General features: G+C 39.2%; 1 non-coding gene across 1 annotated transcript; it reads left to right on the forward strand.

Moving 5' to 3' along the window:
* The first annotated feature begins 15,500 nt into the window (after positions 1 to 15,500).
* Positions 15,501 to 15,607, forward strand: LOC117877504. The gene has a single exon (XR_004645729.1). It is a non-coding gene; the product is annotated as a U6 spliceosomal RNA (small nuclear RNA).
* Positions 15,608 to 21,925: the final 6,318 nt, after the last annotated feature.

Raw genomic sequence — 21,925 nt, forward strand, 5'->3', positions numbered from 1 at the left:
TGGTGGAGTCATCTTATTCATCGTCTTTAAGTACTTGGAGAAAGGCTGGTTTCCAAGAGTTTTACTCATCCTAATATACATACCCCAAATGTGCAATTTATTTTCTATTTACCATTATTGTTTGTTTATACACAGTGTGGGAACACTCACAGGTCTCAATCAAGATCAGGTTCCTGTTGTACTAGGTACTATGCACACACAGATGATCCCTGGCCCAAAGGGCTCACAATCTAATTCTCCCGCTTAAAAACTTTGCCATCCAGTCAGGGAGGAGAAACAATACCATGTGATAGAGATGATTAGTCACATGCCAGGAACCCTGAAAAGCAAATAGTCAAATGTGCAGCTTTCATATAGGCTGACCTTTGTGAGTATAAATAGGTGGCAAACAAAAAATAAGTTTTATTTACAAAAAGAAAATAAGGGATCAGATTATTTTAATCCTATGAAAAAAAATATAGAACTGAATTGGGATGAAGCCCATAGGGTACTACAGAAGCTACCTTAAAAGTCTGTGAAATTGAATAGCTTCCATGGTTTTTTGGAACCACCCTATAGAATTCTATATCAGAATTCTCTATAAAATTCAATAGGATGGATCAAAAGTTGTAAAATAATTACCACTTTTAATATTTTCTATGTGTCTTTTTCATGATTTATTCTCCAGACTTTGAACCACTGTGTTCCAAATCTTTGGAGGTTCAACCAATACTCATCTACAAACATAAAAGAATTCCCTGACTTATACTTTCATACTCAAATAAGAAGAGCAGTTTGAAGCCAAGATGAAATACATTTGCCTTCTTCACAATACAAAAAATAACACATTGAAGCAGCAGCCCAACAGCTACATTACCGTGCATTCCACTTATAACAGGTTGAATAGATTTCCCAGAACAAACGCATTACATTCACTTTATATTTAACCAGGTACAACTGACTGAAACTTTCATTTTAACAGGTAACCAAGTATTTCCTCCCCACACACTTTAACAGTAAGCTTTATTCCAAAAGCATTTGTGCACCCTAACTTCAAAAAAATTGTAAACATACATAGACTGAGGAAGCAAGATTGCAAGTCAGAATTTTTAGTACACTTCAGCTTCAACAAGATTATCTTTCAGTTAGTCCTTTGCTTATGTCCATGCGTTCTCTCTCTCTCTCTCTCTCTCTTTCTGTCACACTTGCTTTGCTGCCTCAAGACATATTGGACTCTGGATATGTCCAATATAACTGGTATGCACTATAGTTTTGTTCTTTCTAGGTTTGGGCATACTGATGCAGATCTATCACAGAGGCACAGAATAACAGGTGCTTTTATTTTTCCACAGTAAATGCATAAAATTGTCATGTCACTGAGAGTTTCTATGTCAGGTAATCAGGGAGAAAAAATGGGCTTATGCATCTGACCATTGACATGTTGACCAGGAATGCAAGTATTGCTAATTGCCTTTTTTCCTCTCTTTTCTTCTTCTCCTATCAGCACTATGAAAACTTTAAAGAAAATACCAGCACAATGACTGGAAATATTTGGGGAAAATCTCATACATCTGCTAGGAGAACAAAAAAGCAAGAAATTAAAGAACGATAGCCATTGATGAAGATTTTACCTATGGGATCTACTTCATATGTACTTCCAGTCATTCTTTAATGAAGGGGGAAGATGCCATGATTATTTAAATTATCTTAAGATTTTAAATCTCTTATTGATTTAGTGCAGAGAAAAGAAAGTGGAATTAACTCGAGATGTTTCATCAATTTGAACAGAACAGGGAAAAAGCCAATAACTGAATACAGCTTTAAAAGGCAGATTTGAGGTATATTTTTTTCTGAATCTATTTCAGTAGAAGTCATTTGCAGTGAGAGGAAAATAAACCTCTGAGATGGTGTATTATTTTCATATGATTGAAACCTGGTTGAACAGGTCTGGAATAGGCTTGGGGGAAGCTTGTGGTTTTCACTTTTTATAACAGCAAATCTAATACATTTTGTGAAATCTTTGCCTGTAAGGAAAGTTAGTAATTGAATGATTGATTCCCCCCCCTCCAAGCACCTTTTGTTCTGACATTTGGGTGCCATACATAGATTAGATACAAGCAGCACATTATGTTAAACTGTCCACAATGGATAGAACAAGCAGCTCACCTTCTTGAATCTGACTCTTGCAAACATAAATCAACCGGAAATTATAGACAATTAATCAAAAGCAAATGCTTGACCAAAAAAGCATGAAGCCATGAAACTAGCATCAAAAAATGCCTTCACTGATTTTAGATGGCCCAGTGGTGCACAGAGAGGGTGGTTACCAATAAAGTAAGCAGGTCTCAAACCAGCTGGAACTTTTTAGGTTAAAACCATTACCTTGAATTCCAGATTGGATGTCTGTCAACAAAATATGCTCTGGTTCAGCTAAACGTTATAGGCTCAATAGAGGAATCACTGGGAGAAATTCTATGATCTGTGTTTGAAGGCCTTAAAATCTGCAACTTTATGAATTACATAGTTGTCTTCCTGATCTCTTACACATTGTAAAATTATGATCTAGCCTACAAGGGAGTACAATGAAAACAGAGAGCCATCAGAAAAAGGAACATGCATCCCATGGAAAGTTTGGACATTGCAAAAAATTTTTGTCTCAAATTGGAATAAAAAGTCAAAAATTTAAAATCTTTTTTTGTGGAATGGAAATTCTGAAAAATTTGGATATGAAAACATCAAAACAACCTTAGTGAAACACTTTGCTTCAATAATGCTGAAATATTAATTTTGGTAATATTGAAACATTACAATATGAAATAGTAAAAATAATATAAAAGTTGAAACAAAATGAGAATGTCAAAATGAAATATTCCATTTCAATCCTGATTAAGTTAAAAAAATTTCCTTCAAAATTTTTGTTGAAATTGATACATTCCCTTCAGAGTCAAGATGACTGAGTTAATGTCTTTTATTGAATTAATTTCTGTTGATGAGAGAGACAAGCTTTTGAGCTTATATAGAGGTCATAGGGACTGGCAGCACTCTTGTACTGGTAGATAAGTGATTAGGGCAATGGGCTAACAACCTTGGGGGCTCTCACACGGTGGTTCGAGTCCCACACACAACTGGTTTAGGGTGAAGGTTTCCTGGTGCTGATCTACCTTTTGTCCCAAATGGGATCAGATATTGCAATAAGTAGAAATGTACTCAGTATGTCCTAGCTAAATCAAGATGGAACAGATTGTTAGTATACATAGTTAACACATTTCAAAGAACTATTCAGGATGCAGTGGCCCATTAATTAAAATGTACAGTTATAAGAGTGGAAATGCCTGCAAACTGCATGGATGCTTCTTAAAAGCACCATAATAGAGGCTCAAATTAAATGTATATCCCCAAATTTAAAAACACTGTAAGTGAACAAAAAAGTGCTACCATGGCTAAACAACAAATTAAAAGAAGTGGTTAGATGCAAAAAGGCATCCTTTAAAAATTGTAAGTACATAAACTTTGGCAAGTCAAGTGTAAAAGTATAATTAGGAAGACCAAAAAGAATTTGAAGAGCAACTAGCCAGAGACTCAAAAACTAACAGCAAAAATAATTAAGTACATCAGAAGCAGAAAGCCTGCCAAACAATCAGTGGAGCCACTGAATGATTGAGCTCCTAAAGGAGCACTCAAGGAAAATAAGACTCTGCAGAGAAGCTAAACTAATTCTTTGCATGGGTTTTTACAGCAGAGGAGATCCCCACACCATTCTTTTTAGGTGAGAAATCTGAGGAACTGTCCCAGATTGAGGTGTCAATAGAGAAGTTTAGAACAAATTGATAAATTAAACAGTAAGTCACCAGCCCTGATGTTCTGAAGGAGCTCAAATAGGAAATTGCTCAACTATTAACTGTTAACTATTAATCAGCTTCTGTACCAGATGGCTGGAGGATAGCTAATGTGACACCAGTTTTTTAAAAAAGTTCAGAGGCAATCCTAGCAATTACAGACCAGTAAGCCTAACTTCAGTACCAGGTAATTTGGTTGAAACTATGGTAAAGAACAGAATTATCAGACACATAGATGAACATCATTGGTTGGGGAAAAGTGGAAATCATGCCTCACCAATCTGCTGGAATTCTTTGAGGCGGTCAACAAAAACGTGGACAGAAGTGATCCAGTGGATATAGTATACTTGGACTTTCAGAAAGCCTTTGACAAGGTCCCTCACCAAAGGCTCTTAAGCAAAGTAAGCAGTCATGGGATAAGAGGGAAGGTCTTCTTATGGATCAGCAAGTGGTTAAAAGATGGGAAACAATGGGTAGGAATAAATGGTCAGAGTGGAGTGAGGTAAATAGTGGTGCCCCCCAGGGGTCTCTATAGGGGCCAGTCCTATTCAACATATTCATCAATTAATTGGAACAAGGGGTATAAAGTGAGGTGGTCAAATTTTCAGATGATACAAAACTACTCAAGATAGTTAAGTCCAAAGCAGACTGTGAAGAGTTACAAAGGGATTTCACAAAACTGGGTGACTGGGCAACAAAATGGCACATGAAAGTCAATGCTGATAAATGCAAAATAATGCACATTGGAAAACAAAATCCCAACTATACATACAAAATGATGATATCTAAATTAGTTGTTACCACTCAAGAACAAGATCTTGGAATCTTGGAATCCAAGATTGTGGATAGTTTTCTGAAATCATTTGCTCAACATGCAGCAGCAATAAAAAAAACCGAACAGAATGTTAGGAACCATTAGGGAAAGGGACAGATAATAAGACCAAAAATATCATAATGCCACTATATTAATCCATGGTACTCCCACATCTTGAATACTGCACGTAGTTCTGGTTGTCGCATCTCCATAAAGATAGACTAAACTTGGAAAAGGCACAGAGGAGGGCAACAAAAATGATTAGCGGTATTGAACAGCTTCTGTATCAGAAGAGATTAAAGACTGGAACTTTTCATCTTGGAAAAGAGATGCCAAAACCTGGGAGTGGATGGCAGGGAATGGATCATGCAATGATTTCCTGTTCTGTTCATTCCCTCGTTGTTGGAAGACAGGATACTGGGCTAGACGGACCATTGGTCTGACCCAGCACACCTGTTCTTATGTTCATTAGCATCTCTCCAGTCATGGGCGGGGGATCATTCCCTGGAATCATTTTGATTTAGATGAAATGGAATTTTCTGTTGGAAGACTGTTCTGTCAACAAATAAATTGACCAACTCTGAATGATAGAAGGAATAGTTCTTTTTATAACACTGTATCTAGCTATAGTTTTGGAAACAACTTGCTTTTATTTCCCTATCTATAAACAGTTTCCTAATCAGTAGCACACAGAGATTTTTGAAATCTGGTCAAGTACCGTTAGGACCTTTTTTTTTGCCTTATGATACATTAATTTTCACTGTGGGGAGAAAAGGTACACATAGAAATTTCTGTTTGTGAGAAGTAGCAGTGTTCTCTTCTGGAGGGATAATCTAGAGAAGCCATCTTTGGGTCTTAATTTTTTTTTCATGTTGTTTAAAGTTCTTTTCAGTAGTGTTTTCTATTAGCAAAGTTTCATTTTAGGGCATTTAAAAACATTTTGGGTCCAAAGTGATCATATTGGTTGAAATGTTTACATAAGAGATGAATTTGACCCTTTTTGTGGTCATACTTTTAAAAAAAGAAAAGAAAAAGAAAAATGGCCTCCCTTATTATTTTAGTTGGAAATCTATATAGCCTAAGTGACCTGCAAAAATCCAAGGCCAGTTGTTGCGTGGGCTCTGAATAGACTTTAAAGGGTTACTTTTCCATACAGAGAACAGTTTTACTGTACGTGTGCAACATGGAACTACTGATAATAGCAGTTATGTGACTAATTCCCCACATCCCTTGCTGAAAATGTACTATAAATCTGGGGCAGTTGAATAACCAATTAGAAAAAGCCTTAGCGACATAACCCACAGACAGCTGAGGATAACATGTGAGGTCCACATTTTTAATGATGCAGCTGCCACTGCTGCCTCATACTTGCTTTTCATACTACTAATGGGATCTGAAGGTATACGGTCATAATTTATGGTTAGACTGAAAATACCACAACTTAGCAATGGGATAGCAAACAACATATAACATTTATAAAAACACTGAGCTATGTTATGATCTTATTTACTCCAGTGCAAATCTGGCATAATTCCACAGTGGTTAATGTTGTTACTTTAGTATTATGCCATTGTATATTGAGATAAGAATCTGCTCCTAAATCTTCCATAGCATGTTTACACAGCATATCATATCAACAGCGATGGTTCTGATTTCTTCAGGGAGAAAAGTTCATTAAAATGGACAGGTTTCCTTCTGCTGTCACGGATCCACAAGATCAGTGCTTTGCCCCCAACCTGGAACAGTCTCTCAGGGGAACCTCTTCGATATGCCAGAACTCCAATGGGTCTCACTCATCCTTCAGGGTAGGCCATGCAACCTCACCACCTTCTGAGACTCAGCCTGCTGTCAGGCTTCAGCACTCCTGCTTTGTGCTATGAACTCTCTTCAGTGAGTCCAAATGAGATAACCTCCTGGTAGAGACTTGTACATCCTTTGGGATTAAATTAATGCACCTGTCTAAGTATTTACAGTGACACTCAACCAACGTTTTCAGACCAGTAGGGTTTATTATTCATCTGGAACATAGCATTGGAAGGACTTAGGTTAACACAGAGAAATGAAGGTTAAAGCATAGTCCGTTCTGGTCATTTTAGAGTGGTCCAGCAGCCAAGCTGTAGTGAACTCCATTTTCAAGCTCTCTCTGTCTCTCTCTGACTTCCTTCCTTAGCCAGTTCCTTGGTGACAGACCCACTAGCTTCTTCCAGAAGCCAACTTTTATCCCCTCACCTTTCATACTTTGTTCTCGAGCTGGAGTCTCTGCTCCATTTCCCTGTAGGGAGGTGGGGACATCATCCTCCCTCTGGGTCCTTGTCGCTAGGTGTCCTGGTGGTTGGACTTTCCTATATCTTCTCAGTTTTTCCATTGATATGGCTCGGCCTCAGCCAGTCCCTTTTTAATGACCCCATGAGCCCACTCAGACAGCTAAGTGACACACACACACCTATGTCTCCAGATCTACCCTGAGGGCAGGCATAGTCCTGTTTTCCCCCCGGGTAGCCATGCAAATTATAGGGGAAACTGAGGCACACATAGGATTCATAAAAACATTATAAAAAAACTACCAATTCATCTCACCTCCATATGGTGTTAGAAGATAATTATTAATTTAAATGGTGCCCTAAATGCACAGGGGTCTGTACGTAAATAAATGTCCTTTCCCTGAAGAGCTTCCAGTGTAAGGTCAGTGTATTATTTTATTGAAAACCAGTTAAATGTGTACATTCTGTTCCTGTGTAGCAAAGGTGATCAGGATACCCCAATACCATTTAAAGACAGGAAGGTGAAGAAATTCAAATGCTGACATCTCAGCTTCATGCAAGGGGTTATTGGTACTTTTTGGCAAAATAATGTTTTACTTGGCCTATATTTTAAACAAGAATATAAGAGGAATCTGCTGTTTTATGAAATATTATGGATTGTAAATACAAATCTCAAATTGGATTTACTACTGCAGGCAACCTGAGAAAGTGCTAAGATTAAAGATAGCCTTTCGGGGAATACTGTAGCATCTCACTGAAATGGTTGTGCAGTATTATACTGCACAAAAACATTGACAATTTAAAGTTACAGTTCCTGATGTAATTAATATAATCTGTTTGCACAATACCATATTTACAGCATTATATTAATCATTTCCACATACAAAAATTATGCATGCAATATTGTGTCCACAGTTTAATAATGGACTTAGATTTCATATCTTCTTTGATGTTAAGGTCAGAAGGGACCATTATGATAATCTAATCTGACCTTCTCCATAACATAGGTTATACATTTTTACCAACTGATTCCTGAATCAAGCCTATAACTTTTGGATAAGCTAGAACATATCTTTTAGACACAGCATATGTTCATTTAAAGAATCCAGCAGATCCCTAGGTATGCTGTTCCAGTGGTTAATCACCTTCACTGTTAAAAAAAAAATGTACACTGTTATTCCTACCCTGAATTTGTCTAGCTTCTGCTTCAATCCATTGCTTTTTACTGCTAGCTTAAAGAGCCCTCAATATCAGAAATTTATTCATACGGTGGAAAATGTTTTCACCCGTACTCCAGGCCCTCTCCCCCAATTGGCTGAGCAAAAAGCCCCACAAAAACCAAATAGGTGGCCAATCAGCTTAACAAAAGAAGATCCAACAGCAGCCAGTCAGCTCAGTGGTATGAACAAACCAGCAAAGAACTGAATGGCACTGAAGTCTGGCACCCTGCCAGGAAGTTGTTGCCCCGGGTGCTTGCCCTGCTCTCCCACCCTAGAGCTGGCCCTGCCCATGTAGGTATATGCCTGTGATCAAGTCACTTCTTAACCTTTCCTTTGGTAAACTAAATAGATTGATCTTCTTTAGTATCAGACTGGAAGGCAGATTTTCCAGACCTTGCATCTAGGTACTTGCTTGTCAGACTAATTGGTTGTGCAGGCAAATATTCTGATACCTTTTGTTGTTGCAAAAAGAGAGACTGAGCCTCAGTCCCTTTAAAAATTTATACCTTTATGTGCACCATTTTTTCCCCAGGAAATGTGTTGAACTGTTCACTGGAGCAACAGAAATGGTTTTAGTGCATGTGATCATCCTGTTGAACATTTAAAGATTTTCCTTGGGAAATTGTTAACATTGATTTGTATTTGTTCAGCACTTTGAAGATGTGAAGTGCAATATGAATGCAGTATTATTTCATTATTAAATACAGTCAGAGCACTTCCTTTGTTTACTATCCCTGATGGCTGGTCCAACAATGATATCACAGACTGCAGGACATATTCCTATTATAGTGGACAGAATTCTGTGATGATTTACACTCTATGCTTCCACAAGGAAGTCCAAGTTGCTTGTGGTTCAAATTCGTTTTTAATTTGCCCTTTATATTTTTAAGTTGCTGATTTATGAATTACTGGGCCCTGCTCTGCTCTAAGATATATGGGTGTCAGTTTTATTGAAGTAAATCGGAGCTGCACTTATGTAAATGTAGGCAGAATTAGTCTCCTCTCTATCAGCAAACACATTAAAGGCAAATTTTGTATTATTACTCTTTCTTATTCACATGGCGTGATAGAATGTACATGGCATTTTACAGACTGATAAGATACGATCCTTGCACAAAGGAGCTCACAAATATGAGTTAGAAAAAGTGGGGGGACAAAACAAAGGAAGCGGAGTGCAGCTTTTGAGGGAGCAATGTTTTCTTTGTTTTGGGCCCAGATCCTTTCAGCTGATTAGGTTCATATGCCACATAATTTGCTGCCTGTCTGTCTTTGTTAAGGTTCAGGAGTTGTGGCAGAGAGTGCCTATGAAGAGATTGCTCGCAGAAAGAAGTGCTGAAAGAAATGAAAGTTGAGGCTGTGGAATTCCACCTCCTTCATTTGTGCTCCTGGATTCTAGAGGTATCTCATTTCCTGTTGTCAAACATACCATGATTTCAGGTGAGTTTAAGTAGCTGGTATAAAAGTAAGGTCACCCATTGTGTTTTGCGTAGTTTGGCATGTTTTTGCCATTCTGCTAGGGAAGACTGTGCAAGGCCTGAGAAGTTGTTTGACAGAGAAAGAGGGAGAAGATGCACTCAGAGAAGACAAAAAGTATATGCTAAAATTATCTTCTAAACTGTGACAGAACTATCTTGGGAGTATGTCTTTCATTGCAACATTTCCCTTTGTCCAAACAGTCTTTATGTCCTGTTGAAAGTACTACTGATGCTTGAGAGAGTCATGAATCAATGAGTAGAGAGTGGTCTGTTTTCAGTTCATTCTTTGGCCTTCTATCAATTAATTTTCAAAATATCAGCAGTAACAGAGGGAAATTGCTAGGGGAGAGTTGATTTTTCTTCATAGAGATAGTTAGCTTTTCATTTCTAGGACTAAAAATCATTTACATAAATGATGCTAGTGTTTCTAGATCTGTACCTGCCTATATACTATACATGGGATCACCACAAATGCCGTAGACAGATAGATCTGTCTGTCCTTGGGACTCTTTGTAGATGGACTTTTAAATCATAATTATCCTAGAATACTCAAGGAGCTACTAGAGGAGGTATCTGAGCCTCTAGCTATTATCTTTGGAAAATTATGGGAGACGGGAGAGATTCCAGAAGACTGGAAAAGGGCAAATATAGTGCCCATCTATAAAAAGGGAAATAAAAACAATCCAGGAAACTACAGACCAGTTAGTAACTTCTGTGTCAGGGAAGATAATGGAGCAAGTAATTAAGGAAATCATCTGCAAACACTTGGAAGGTGGTAAGGTGATAGGGAATAGCCAGCATGGATTGGTAAAGAACAAATCGTATCAAACCAATCTGATAGCTTTCTTTGATAGGATAACGAGTCTTGTGAATAAGAGAGAAGCGGTGGATGTGGTATACCTAGACTTTAGTAAGGCATTTGATATGGTCTCGCATGATATTCTTATCGATAAACTAGGCAAATACAATTTAGATGGGGCTACTATAAGATAGGTGCATAACTGGCTGGATAACCGTACTCAGAGAGTTGTTATTAATGGTTCCCAATCCTGCTGGAAAGGCATAACAAGTGGGGTTCTGCAGGGGTCTGTTTTGGGACTGGCTCTGTTCAATATCTTCATCAACGACTTAGATATTGGCATAGAAAGTACGCTTATTAAGTTTGCAGATGATACCAAACTGGGAGGGATTGCACTGCTTTGGAGGACAGGGTCATAATTCAAAATCATCTGGACAAATTGGAGAAAGGGCCTGAGGTAAACAGGATGAAGTTTAACAAAGACAAATGCAAAGTGCTCCACTTAGGAAGGAACAATCAGTTTCACACATACAGAATGGGAAGAGACTGTCTAGGAAGGAGTACGGCAGAAAGGGATCTAGGGGTTATAGTGGATCACAAGCTAAATATGAGTCAACAGTGTGCTGCTGTTGCAAAAAAAGCAAACGTGATTCTGGGATGTATTAACAAGTGTGTTGTGAGCAAGACACGAGAAGTTATTCTTCCGCTCTACTCTGCGCTGGTTAGGCCTCAACTGGAGTATTGTGTCCAGTTCTGGGCACCAGGTTTCAAGAAAGTTGTGGAGAAATTGGAGAGGGTCCAGAGAAGAGCAACAAGAATGATTAAAGGTCTTGAGAATATGAAGGAAGGCTGAAAGAATTAGGTTTGTTTAGTTTGGAAAAGAGAAGATTGAGAGGGGACATGATAGCAGTTTTCAGGTATCTAAAAGGGTGTCATGAGGAGGAGGGAGAAAACTTGTTCACCTTAGCCTCTAAGGATAGAACAAGAAGCAATGGGTTTAAACTACAGCAAGGGAGGTTTAGGTTGGACATTAGGAAAAAGATCCTAACTATCAGGGTGGTTAAGCACTGGAATAAATTGCCTAGGGAGGTTGTGGAATCTCCATCTCTGGAAATATTTAAGAGTAGGTTAGATAAATGTCTATCAGGAATGTCTAGACAGTATTTGATCCTGCCATGAGGGCAGGGGACTGGATTTGATGACCTCTCGAGGTTCCTTCCAGTCCTAGAATCTATACTGAAACATATTTAACTTGATTGCAGCCAAACTGGTTTCTAACACAATTTGATCAGCCAACGTGAATCGTATCTAGGTAGAAATCTTCAGTTATAGTGGACAGCTATAACTTAAGAGTAGAAATGTATTTTAGCACTACTATTAATAAGAAGCTGCTCTACAAATGTGCATACTCCATTTGTTAAAAGCCAAAGTTTAATTCCAGGCTTGACTATTAAAGTTAGGGATCTGTTCTAGAAGAAGGTTTGTTCCTGCTCACATAGACCTGCCAAACCATGTTAGAAACTGGTTTTGACAGCAATCAACTTTAAACTGTACTTAAGAACCATTATTAAACATGATTTAAAAACAGTTTAGATGGGCATGAAGAGATCACAACAGAAATAATAAGAGCTGGGTCATACCCTGAGAATTTAATAGCAAATTAAGCTCACTGGTTGTCATGACAGCTGTTGGAAAAAAAACAGCCAGTGAAATGAATTGCAGTGGCAAAATGTAAGTCCTGAAGGATCAGAAATACAGAACTGTGAGGAAACAGGGTTAGTCCCTCCTAAATAAATGTTCCCCTTATTGTACTGATGGCAGATATAGTAAGATGTCTTTGTAATGATGAATGTGTATAATTTAGATGCCCAATAGCTGTAAAAAGGGCATGAGGATTCCTTGCCTCTGCCCCAAAATGAGAAATACCTTTTAGTAGAAGACAATAGGGACAGGGATTTTCTGCCCCAAGTCGTTTTATATTGCATTTAGTCGTGTAACTCTTGGAGTGCACTTAACACTGTATCATTTGGTAACTTTTTTGGTCACAGTGTATCCATACAACTTTGTGTGAGATGGTAGCAACATAGGGGCATTGTGAAATACAGAGAACTGCATGCTATGGAATTGTTTAAACAAATCACTGAGTTGACTAGAGAAGTGGGGAACATATCTACTCCTTTGGTTTGGGATATTCAGTGACATACTTAAGAGGGAGTTAAGAGATGTGAGTAGCCCTTATGGAAAACTAAAATATTTTTCATATATTGGTTATTCATTACATATTATACATATGTAGAAAATATAGTGAAATACGAAATGGGCAATATTTCATATACAAGTTATTCAGCAGTACATGCCAAGTCAAATTCTGCTCTAAGTCTATGCAACTCCACTGACTTCCAGCTTAAGAGCAGAATTTTGCCCAATATATTTGGTGTGTGTGATGTGAAACATATTGTCATACTGTGTATTTTAAATATCCTGAAAATCGGAAATTGAAAACACCCAGTATTTACTATGTTCACAATATATTTTAGGCAACAAACCTTATATGAAAAAAAAATAGGAAAAGCCAACAGTAGATATAGACACACTATACTAGGCGCACATCTCTGGGCAAATTCTCAGCTGTCAATTGTCACAGCTCCAGTGACTTCAATGGAGCTACGACAATATACACCAGCTAAGGGTTTTTCTCTAGAGTGCAGCTAGTACACCAAAGGTCCCTGCTTAATTCAGCCAGAACTGAGGACCTCATTTGAAATAAACTCTATAAATAGATCTAAAACACAACACAGTTTATATACCTGCCCCTCTAATCTATACCTCATAGGAAGAGGTTGTTGAAGAAGGCAGAATGAGGAGTAATAAATGAACAGATGATGAATTATTCTTTCTGTTTTTGCCCCCATCTTCCTTCCCATTTGATTTTCTCCTAAAATTGGTTGCTGTCTGGCAAGCAAACCACTTCAGCATCATGCATTGTTGTGCCGTAAATAGCTGACTACATAGCATACTACATTCTGCAGATATAGATATCTCCAACTGCTTGACTCACCCACATTGGGAAGAAGATCCAGTGAAGGGAGCACCCACGACACAACAGAGAAGCATGTTTTGTTTCACACCATTCATCTTTCAACTGCTTATATCATCTGGTTTAATTTTTATCTGTCATTCTCTGGCCAAGAAAAAAGGTCTTAGACACAAGGATGCCACGTCCCATAGAGCTACATGAAAAGGAGTGGGAGTCAGAATGAGGAAAAGGAGTGGGGATAAGACAAATACAAGGGCAGATTCTCAGCTGGTGTCACTTGACATCAGTGGAGTCTATTACATTACAGACTGCCCCACATTTTATATCCCAAAAGATTTCTGTCCTTCTGATGTTTGTATTGTTTATGCCCCTGTGGAGTTTTTTTCTTATTGCTTCCTTAGAGTTTTTCACTGTTCCTTTTCTGTTTCCCCTCTGTAGTTTGTCCCTTGCCTGCACTCCTTCGTTTGCTTTTACTGAACACATGGGGAAGGCACATGAATGCACCAACATTGTTGGCACACTGTGATGTGTCTGTTTGCTGCATGTGGATGGGGCATGAGTGCATAAGGGTGGGGCACAGGTGCTCATTTTCTCAAGTGTGAATATGAGTCAAGATGCGCTTTGCAAGGCTATTGGACCGAAGTCGGGTCTGGTCTCCTTCATGGCATTTGCACATCTGCCTCAAAGGAGGAATCAACGCATAGAGGCCGTAATCACACCTCGGAGTCAATCAACCCTATTTAATTTGATTGCGACTACTATTAAAATATGTTTTAAGTGGGACTTCAGTTTCTTCTCGATACTGTGACTTTATTCTAATGTATGCCCAGGAAAATATGAAAACAGCAAAAAACTACAGTGGTTCCAACCTATGAATGATTTTTTTTTTGTATTTTTGTTTCATAGAGGAATTTGTTGAACCAGTGATAATCACTTGACCAAACCACTAGTGTTTCTAGATGTTGTGGGTGAAATTCTCTGAATGTCAGGGGCCAGCACAAGCTTTATGTGCTACTTAAGCTCTATTTTGAGAGTGTAATTGGCACTTTGGTTTATAGGCCCTTATTTGACCTCTGGATGGGAGTAAATTTCAGTCTGCATACTTCAGATTTTGTGTTGGCCCAGATACCCTGGCTTCCATCTCAATACAGTTAGGATCTGTTCCATATTGTCAGATCAGTGAGAAGAAAGGAGGGAGGAGAGGGTAACAATATTGCTTCAGGGAGCAGAGTTCTACCAGCAGTGTGCATTAGTCCAATGTGTTATCAGCCAAGCATTGCAAAATTTTGCCATAGTCTTCACTCGAGCTGGGATATCACCTGCAACTGTATTCCAATTTCCTTTAGGTTTCTTATGCTTTTCATAATAGGTGGAGGCTTTAGAGCAGCTAATTATTGTAGATGCCATTCCTAACTTCAGCACTGATGCCTCGAGTTAAACATCTGCTTTTGAATTTCAGCAAAATCTGTAAACCAAGCCTTTAAATGTCCACTCACAATAATATAGCCATTTTTAAGATTCTCAACTCCCGGTACTTATACGCTAACTATAAATGAGCCACTGGTGGTTATGCAGTTTGTCTTAAAGCATCTGCATTTAATTACACATTGATTTTTATCTATGTTTGTTCATTCTGAGAGCCCACATAGGCTTTTGACAGAAACACCAACATACTATTTGATTTCAAAAGCATATTAGCCACACTTTGTTTTATTCTAGATTTTAACTGCTTATTATTTCAGACTATTATGAGAGAGAGACAAATTCATAATATTCTGGTTTGTGCCCATACAGTGACTCTCCAAATGGAAAGTGGTTTGTCCAAAGGTTTTGCTGAAAGTTTACAAGCCTTTCTAGCCAAGCAGGATCCAGTGCTAAGTGAAATGAGTAAAACTTGGTTGAGTTACTGTTTTGTGCTGACCCCATGTTAAACATGTAGCTCTGTATAGTTGTTTGCACAGAACCACATGGAACTTAGCAGTTTCCTTGACTGAGTTTCATGTTGAATTCTTTTGAGATTCCTTCAGACTTGAAACTCAGGAAGTGCAAACCCCACCAAACCAAAGCATGAAGAGATTTGTTTTTACAAACTTAGCACATATATTACAATTGGAATGATATAGAGAAGATTAGCCTGGCCCTTGTACAAGGATAACATGCAAATTTGTGAAGTGTTTCCCAAACTTCTGAATTTCGTGCAGCTCTGAGTCTAAGTGATCAGCTGTACGGTTTTGCAGATCTCAACAGAAAGGGTGTGTCAAAGTGGCAGCAAGAGTAAATCCAGGGAGGGAAGCAGGCCCGGGATGCAGGGATGGACGAGGGGTCCTGCTGCCGCCACCACTGTCGCTGCTGTTCTGAGTCTCCCCAGGGCGGCGCAGCATTTCCCCACCCGAGTGGGCTGTGCAGGGCACCGCCGGGCTGGGCAGGGAGCGCAGATCCCGGCTCGCGCGCTGACAGAGCGAGTGGCTGGGCAGCCTGAGCTGCCAGGGAGCTGCCTCCGCCCCCTCCTGCCCCTGGACTCAGCCCGCCGTGCACCTCCCCCACCTCAGCCCCGCACTGCTTGCCCTGGGCGGGGAGAGGCAGAGCCCGGCTCCAAGCAGGGCAGCGGGGGATACTGCCCCATAGGGGGACCCCTGCGGCTCGGGCACCTGGGGGTCAGTGTCCGTCCTCTCAGCTCTACCTGCATGGGGCTAGGGAAGCAGCTGCCAGCGCCTGCCCCTCTCAGCCCTTGCACCCCCCCATCCCGCTCGCAGCCCCTCCACTTGTACCTCCCCCATCGCTCCTTTGCCACACCCCTTCCCCTTGTACTCTCCCTTCACCCGCACCTCTCCCCTGGTACCCTCCCCCAGCCCTCTCCTCCTGCACCTCCCCCCTTCCCCTGCACCTCTTCTCCTGCAACCCTCCTGATACCCAGCGGCGGCTTCAGGCTTTTGGCAGCAATTCAGCGGGACCGGCGGACCTCCCGCAGGCATGCTGCCGAATCCGCAGACCGGGGACCTCCCGCAGGCATGCTGCCCACTGCTGTGCTTGGGGCGGCAAAAAAGCTAGCGCCACCCCTGAGTAAATCAGCAATTCAACAGTGGAGTTGTCTGATCTGGTAAAGTATTATTTATTGAGTATCAACAGGTTGTTTAACACTTTTATATGTACGTATATGTATGCTGTGTGTATAGTTCCTGCTCTGAGGATGTTAGAATCTACTTCAGACACAGACAAAACAGATCAGATGCCAACAGCATCTGTGGTGTGCTGGCAAAAGATTGAGGTTGTGGAATGATCTAGCAGGGTCATTTTCAAAAGATTTCATGGAATCAGTGGTGTATGAGAGGAGGAATACTTTCGTACTCAGAGAAGAATACAGGAGAATTTCACTAATTTGCTTGGCTAATGTGAAATTCATCCCGGTGCAGCGAGCCAGCATGAGGCCTAAGCGCCTCTTAAACCCTATTTTGAAAGTTTAAATGGAAATTAAGTGGTTCCTGGATCTGGCCCTCCACACTGGGATTAATACCTCCCATTAGTGATTACCAAACTTTTCATGCTAGTGAGTATATGAACAAATATGACTGTTTAAATAAAATGATCAAGAATTTTAAAAGGTCAAGATTAAAAAAAGAGACTGCTTCACGGGATATTCTTTTTTATTTCTCTTGACCAGTGACATTTATACATCTTCATAATATACTATTATAATATACGATTTGAAAAAGTAATGAAGACAGAGGGCTGGATTCTTTATTCCAGTCTGTCTTATGGTACCACTTGAGGGACAAAGGGGTAAGGAACTGGCCACAGTTGGCCCCAGAGACTTGCCCTATTGGAAGAGAACTCCTTGCTTGGAGCAGTTGCACTGGCTCCAGGTCCTACAATTGCCATGCCCCCTTGACACTGGATGGGGGAACAATGGGGAGCAGGCATAATAGAGTACCATTTTGCCTCACACATCTTTTCCTTGTGTAATGGCTTCTACATCATTGGCATCAGTTAGAGCTACCTGGAAGTGGCTCTAACTCATCATGGCTTTGGCTTGCCTTGAGAATCAGGAAGGTATTCTGGCTCCCTGACATTTCTCCCACATGCTGAGCTGACCTTTGAAGGAGAGAATGAAGCCCATAGTAGTAATACGAGACTTCACTACAGCTTTCTGCTAGTAAAACTTCCCTAAGGAGAATAGGGTGTGAGAGCACTGGCTGTTTTAATTTTTGTTTTTGTGAGGAAACACTGGATTTCTACGGCTCAGTGACAGCTAGTGAAGGGTTGTATGGCTGATAGCCACGCATGCCTCCACTTAAATTTTGTTTTTCAATATTTATTCACCTTATAAATATAAGGTGGGAATCAAAGCAAAAATTAAAAACAGTAAAAGAAATGTAGCATTTCATACATCATTGATTTAACTGTAGCATCAAGTAAATTATGTGATTAAAAACTATTATTTTTTTAGACGTTCAGCAGCCAGTCTCTATTCTGCATCCCTAAAGGTAAACCTATGCTTAACTTTAGGGATGTGCTAAACTCCCATTGACTTGGATGGGATTTAAGCATATGCAGAAGTGCTTTGCTGAAGGGGCATGGATTAAAGCATGTGCTTAAAAACTTTGCTGGGGTATCAGTTCTGAAACGACAGGATGAGCTGAGATGGGAATAAGATTTTTAAATCAGTTTATTATCATGCTTCGTAGTTTGTTGTGGAAGTATAAAGTGGAACTCCAGTGGCATTGATATAGTAGGTTGATTGAGGTTTCCCCTGAAGGACCACCCTGGTTGGAGATGTTTAACTAGAAGATGCTTGAAGTGAGAAAAGTAAGTAATTCGTTAGTAAAACAAGACATGAATGAAATCTCAGAAGTACTGGCTACAATATTGCTCTTCTTTCATCCATGTCGAATATTGATCTGAGAAATGAATGTTTGCATCATCTCTGCAGCATAAGGGAGGAAATAGCATACCTGACACTTGCTCTGTTTGACTATGCAAAACAGACACTTAACTATGTTTGCCTTTTTCTTTCCATTTAAATGACTCATTATTTTCAGACTGAATAAAATAATGAATTTTCTAGTTATTTTTATGTATCAAAAGGATTCAAAGTAAATCTGATATGAACCTGAAATATTGGAGGCAAGCGGCAAATCTTTTCTTTAAAAAAAATAGGATTTGCTTCTTAAATTAACAATGTGTTAAAGCAATCATTTTAAAAGGAGGATTCACACTATTTCCTTCCACATATGTCTAACCTATCAATTTTTATTTCAAAGGGTTAGCTCACAACAGAAAGTTTAGATTGCAAATTATTTTGTTGAAGGCATAATAGAAAATCTGAAGCTGAATTTATTCAAAAACAACATATAAATTGACTCGAGTTAAATCTAATAATGTGTGGGGGATGGGGGAGGGGTGGATGAAAACACTTAAGCCACTTTCTTTTGAAGCTGAAGACTTATGGCCCAAGAATAAAGTTTCCTCTATAAATTGAAAAGACCAGTTACTGTGGAAGAAATTTTCAGATAGTAGTCTCTAATTATTTATGTGCTAAATTACAGATGCATCTGTTTGCTCACACCGTTACCTCATTTGAGCATGCAAGTAAGCATTTACACTCGGATCCAGTAACAAAGTGACGGAGGACCAGCATTCGTCTGTGCAAATGGCTACATGCAAAATTGGATTTACAATAGCTGAAAATTAAGCCCTTGGTTTGACTGCATCTTTTAAAAATTGGACACTAAGGAATTGTGTGATCACACCTATTGAAGGTTGCAGTCTTGGTACTTTCCAGGATCTGAGCACTTCTAATTGTGCTATAAGTTTCTTCTTACTAGTGGATATAAACTAAAGCAACCGAGTCTGTGTAGCATTGTTCTGCACTGTTTCATTTTAAGTATCTAGTTTTGCTTGAGTCAGTAACTTAGCAAGAAATATAGGCAAATAAGCAGTCTTGGGGATGCAGGTAATTTAAAATAGATCTAAATTTTGTTTATTGCTATACTTGCATGCTAGGTGGTCAGGTATTGATTTTATGGTATTGTGTGATAATATAAATAGATTAAGTGAATGGAGAAAAGGTTGATATTTTGCAGGCATGGAAGCTTGGTAAATGGGCTGTTTTGTGGGATATTCATGTAAAAATATTAATGGGAACTTGTCTTAGACAGTTTCAGAGAGGACAGCCATTCTGTCATATTACTGACTTGCAGGGAAGTCGTGTAAAACTAAGATAGATCATAAAATCTCATCTCAGCCAGCACTACTGTCAGGCTATCCAAGGGCCCAGTTCTGCAAAGCCACTGTTCACAAAACAGAGAGGGGCCTTGGTATCAGGGATTGGCCCTTTGTCATCCCAGTGAAAATCTGCCCAAATCTGGCCAAGTTACAAGCCTTAGAAAAATTGCAGTTTGCACATGCACATTACAGACTTCTTAGATATTAGTCACTAAATTTGCCAAAGGTTTTGCCCACACTGAGCATGCTCCAGACTGGAGATGAGCAGGACTTTTACTGCAATTACCACTCTGGCAGCTGTGGGCAATGCCAGGTCAGGATCTGGGCATCTGAGCTGTGAGCAGGAAGCTTGTCTCTCCTGTGCACTGTGACCCATGCTGTTGGGACCAGGCAGCCTGGAGGAGGAAGCTTCTTGATTTGAATGAAAAGGGGATAAGAGCCAGAGCTATGGAAGGAGTAGATAGGGACAAAGGGTTGGAGCTGGACTGAAAGCAAATTTCAAAATTTTTGAATTTCCCATGAGCTGGAAATTCTGAGTTTCAGCCAGCTCTATTGACATCCCATGGACTGGACCTACGCAGCCAGTTAGTTGCAGAGATAGTGGATATGTGAATACATCATTACCTGGCTAAACAAAGCTCGAAGATTTGATACCAGCTTATGTTACTATGTTTTCTTGATTATTCCACTTATTGTACAAAGCAGTACAAATTGAACTGGTTGCAAGCATGAAATGTGAGGTAATATTACAGGCTGAGATGCCACTTTTACTTAACTGATCTTTTTTAATACAGTTCCTCTAGTGGATACATAAAAACTGGCTTTTAAGCCAATACAATTAAATACCCCACTGTACATATAAACTGCAACTTAATTGGGAAATTTATATTGTGTTCCATTTCAGAAATATGGAATACTTTTATATACAATATTAAAATAATATCAGATATACTGGATTTTAAGAAGAGTTTATTTAGATTTTTAAGTTATCATAATGAATGCTAAAACATTTTTACTTAAGAATTATAGCTTAACTATGCCATTTGATCAGCTTTCCTAAATTACATAATACAATGTTATGATGTATTTTAAAAAGAGCAAAATCCATTAAGTACCTCAATGTGCTTCAATAGGCTTTGTATATTAAGGATGGAATGACACAATTTTACAGTTGTGCTATTGCAGCTTGAAATATTTCACTATGCACATTTTTAAATTTAATTTTCAAAATGAGTATTAAAAATTCCTATTAAGATGTAATGGAATGTAATACTAGCTGAATAGACATGCTTTCCCAGTATTCTCTTGTAAATAATATTTTTCTCCATAGAGAAGAGCTCCCCCTTGATATGAGTCATGTCTCTTATACTAGTGCAATTCTTGTTAAGAGCTTAGATTTTTTTTGCAAGGTTCTGTTCATGTTCCATTAAAAAGAAAACTAAAGTATTTGGTCACATTTTTCACCCTCAAAGTTATTAATAGGCTCTAGAATATGGGAATGGGTTAGGGAAGCATACAGGTCGCTTCCAATTTTGCTTTTGTATTTTTATCATTCTTTCTATCTGAAAAATAAATACTCTGGGACCATTATGGAACCTAGAAGTTGAAACGTAAGAAGCTGTCCAAGGGAACAACATTGATTTCTTTTCTGAGTGAGAAATGGGATTAATATAAGATTTCGAAGACATGGATTCTTCCCTATTACAATACTCTGTTGTCTCACTTGTTCTCCAATAGCACGTTAATGGCGAATAGAATGTTTGTTTTCCCACCAAAGCTGACATACCATTTCAGAGGTCAAGCACTGTCTGATACTGCATTTACTGACTTAAGCTTCTCTTTTCCCACAGAGGATGGATTTGTATAAGAATTACCCCAGCTGCTTTCCCATTAGCTGGGAATGTTTTTCAAATGACTGTCGAGCCCTCCTTGCTTCAGTTCAGAAGCCTAGCGTAGTGCATGTTGGGGAATTATAATTAGCCTGGCACATGATACATCTCCATACTGCATGGGTGAGTGGGGCAGAGGCAGATAAGCACCAAGTCAGCAGTTCAGCACTTAAAGAGGTCTTTAATTCAATGTTTCCATCCTCACAGACTGACCACCTCATGGAGAATGAGAAATAAAGACTAGACAGGGTGGTATTTGACATTGTTTCCTTTTACGCTGTGTTAAACCATTCAGTCAGCCGAGAGAAACCTTCCAACACATGCTGAAATGGAAGGGTTTTGTAGAAACATGCGAGGGGAATGAAGGGGTGCTGTTTAAGACATTTTTGGGTG

Source organism: Trachemys scripta, chromosome 4 (assembly GCF_013100865.1).
Source record: "Trachemys scripta elegans isolate TJP31775 chromosome 4, CAS_Tse_1.0, whole genome shotgun sequence".
Lineage (NCBI taxonomy): Eukaryota > Metazoa > Chordata > Testudines > Emydidae > Trachemys > Trachemys scripta.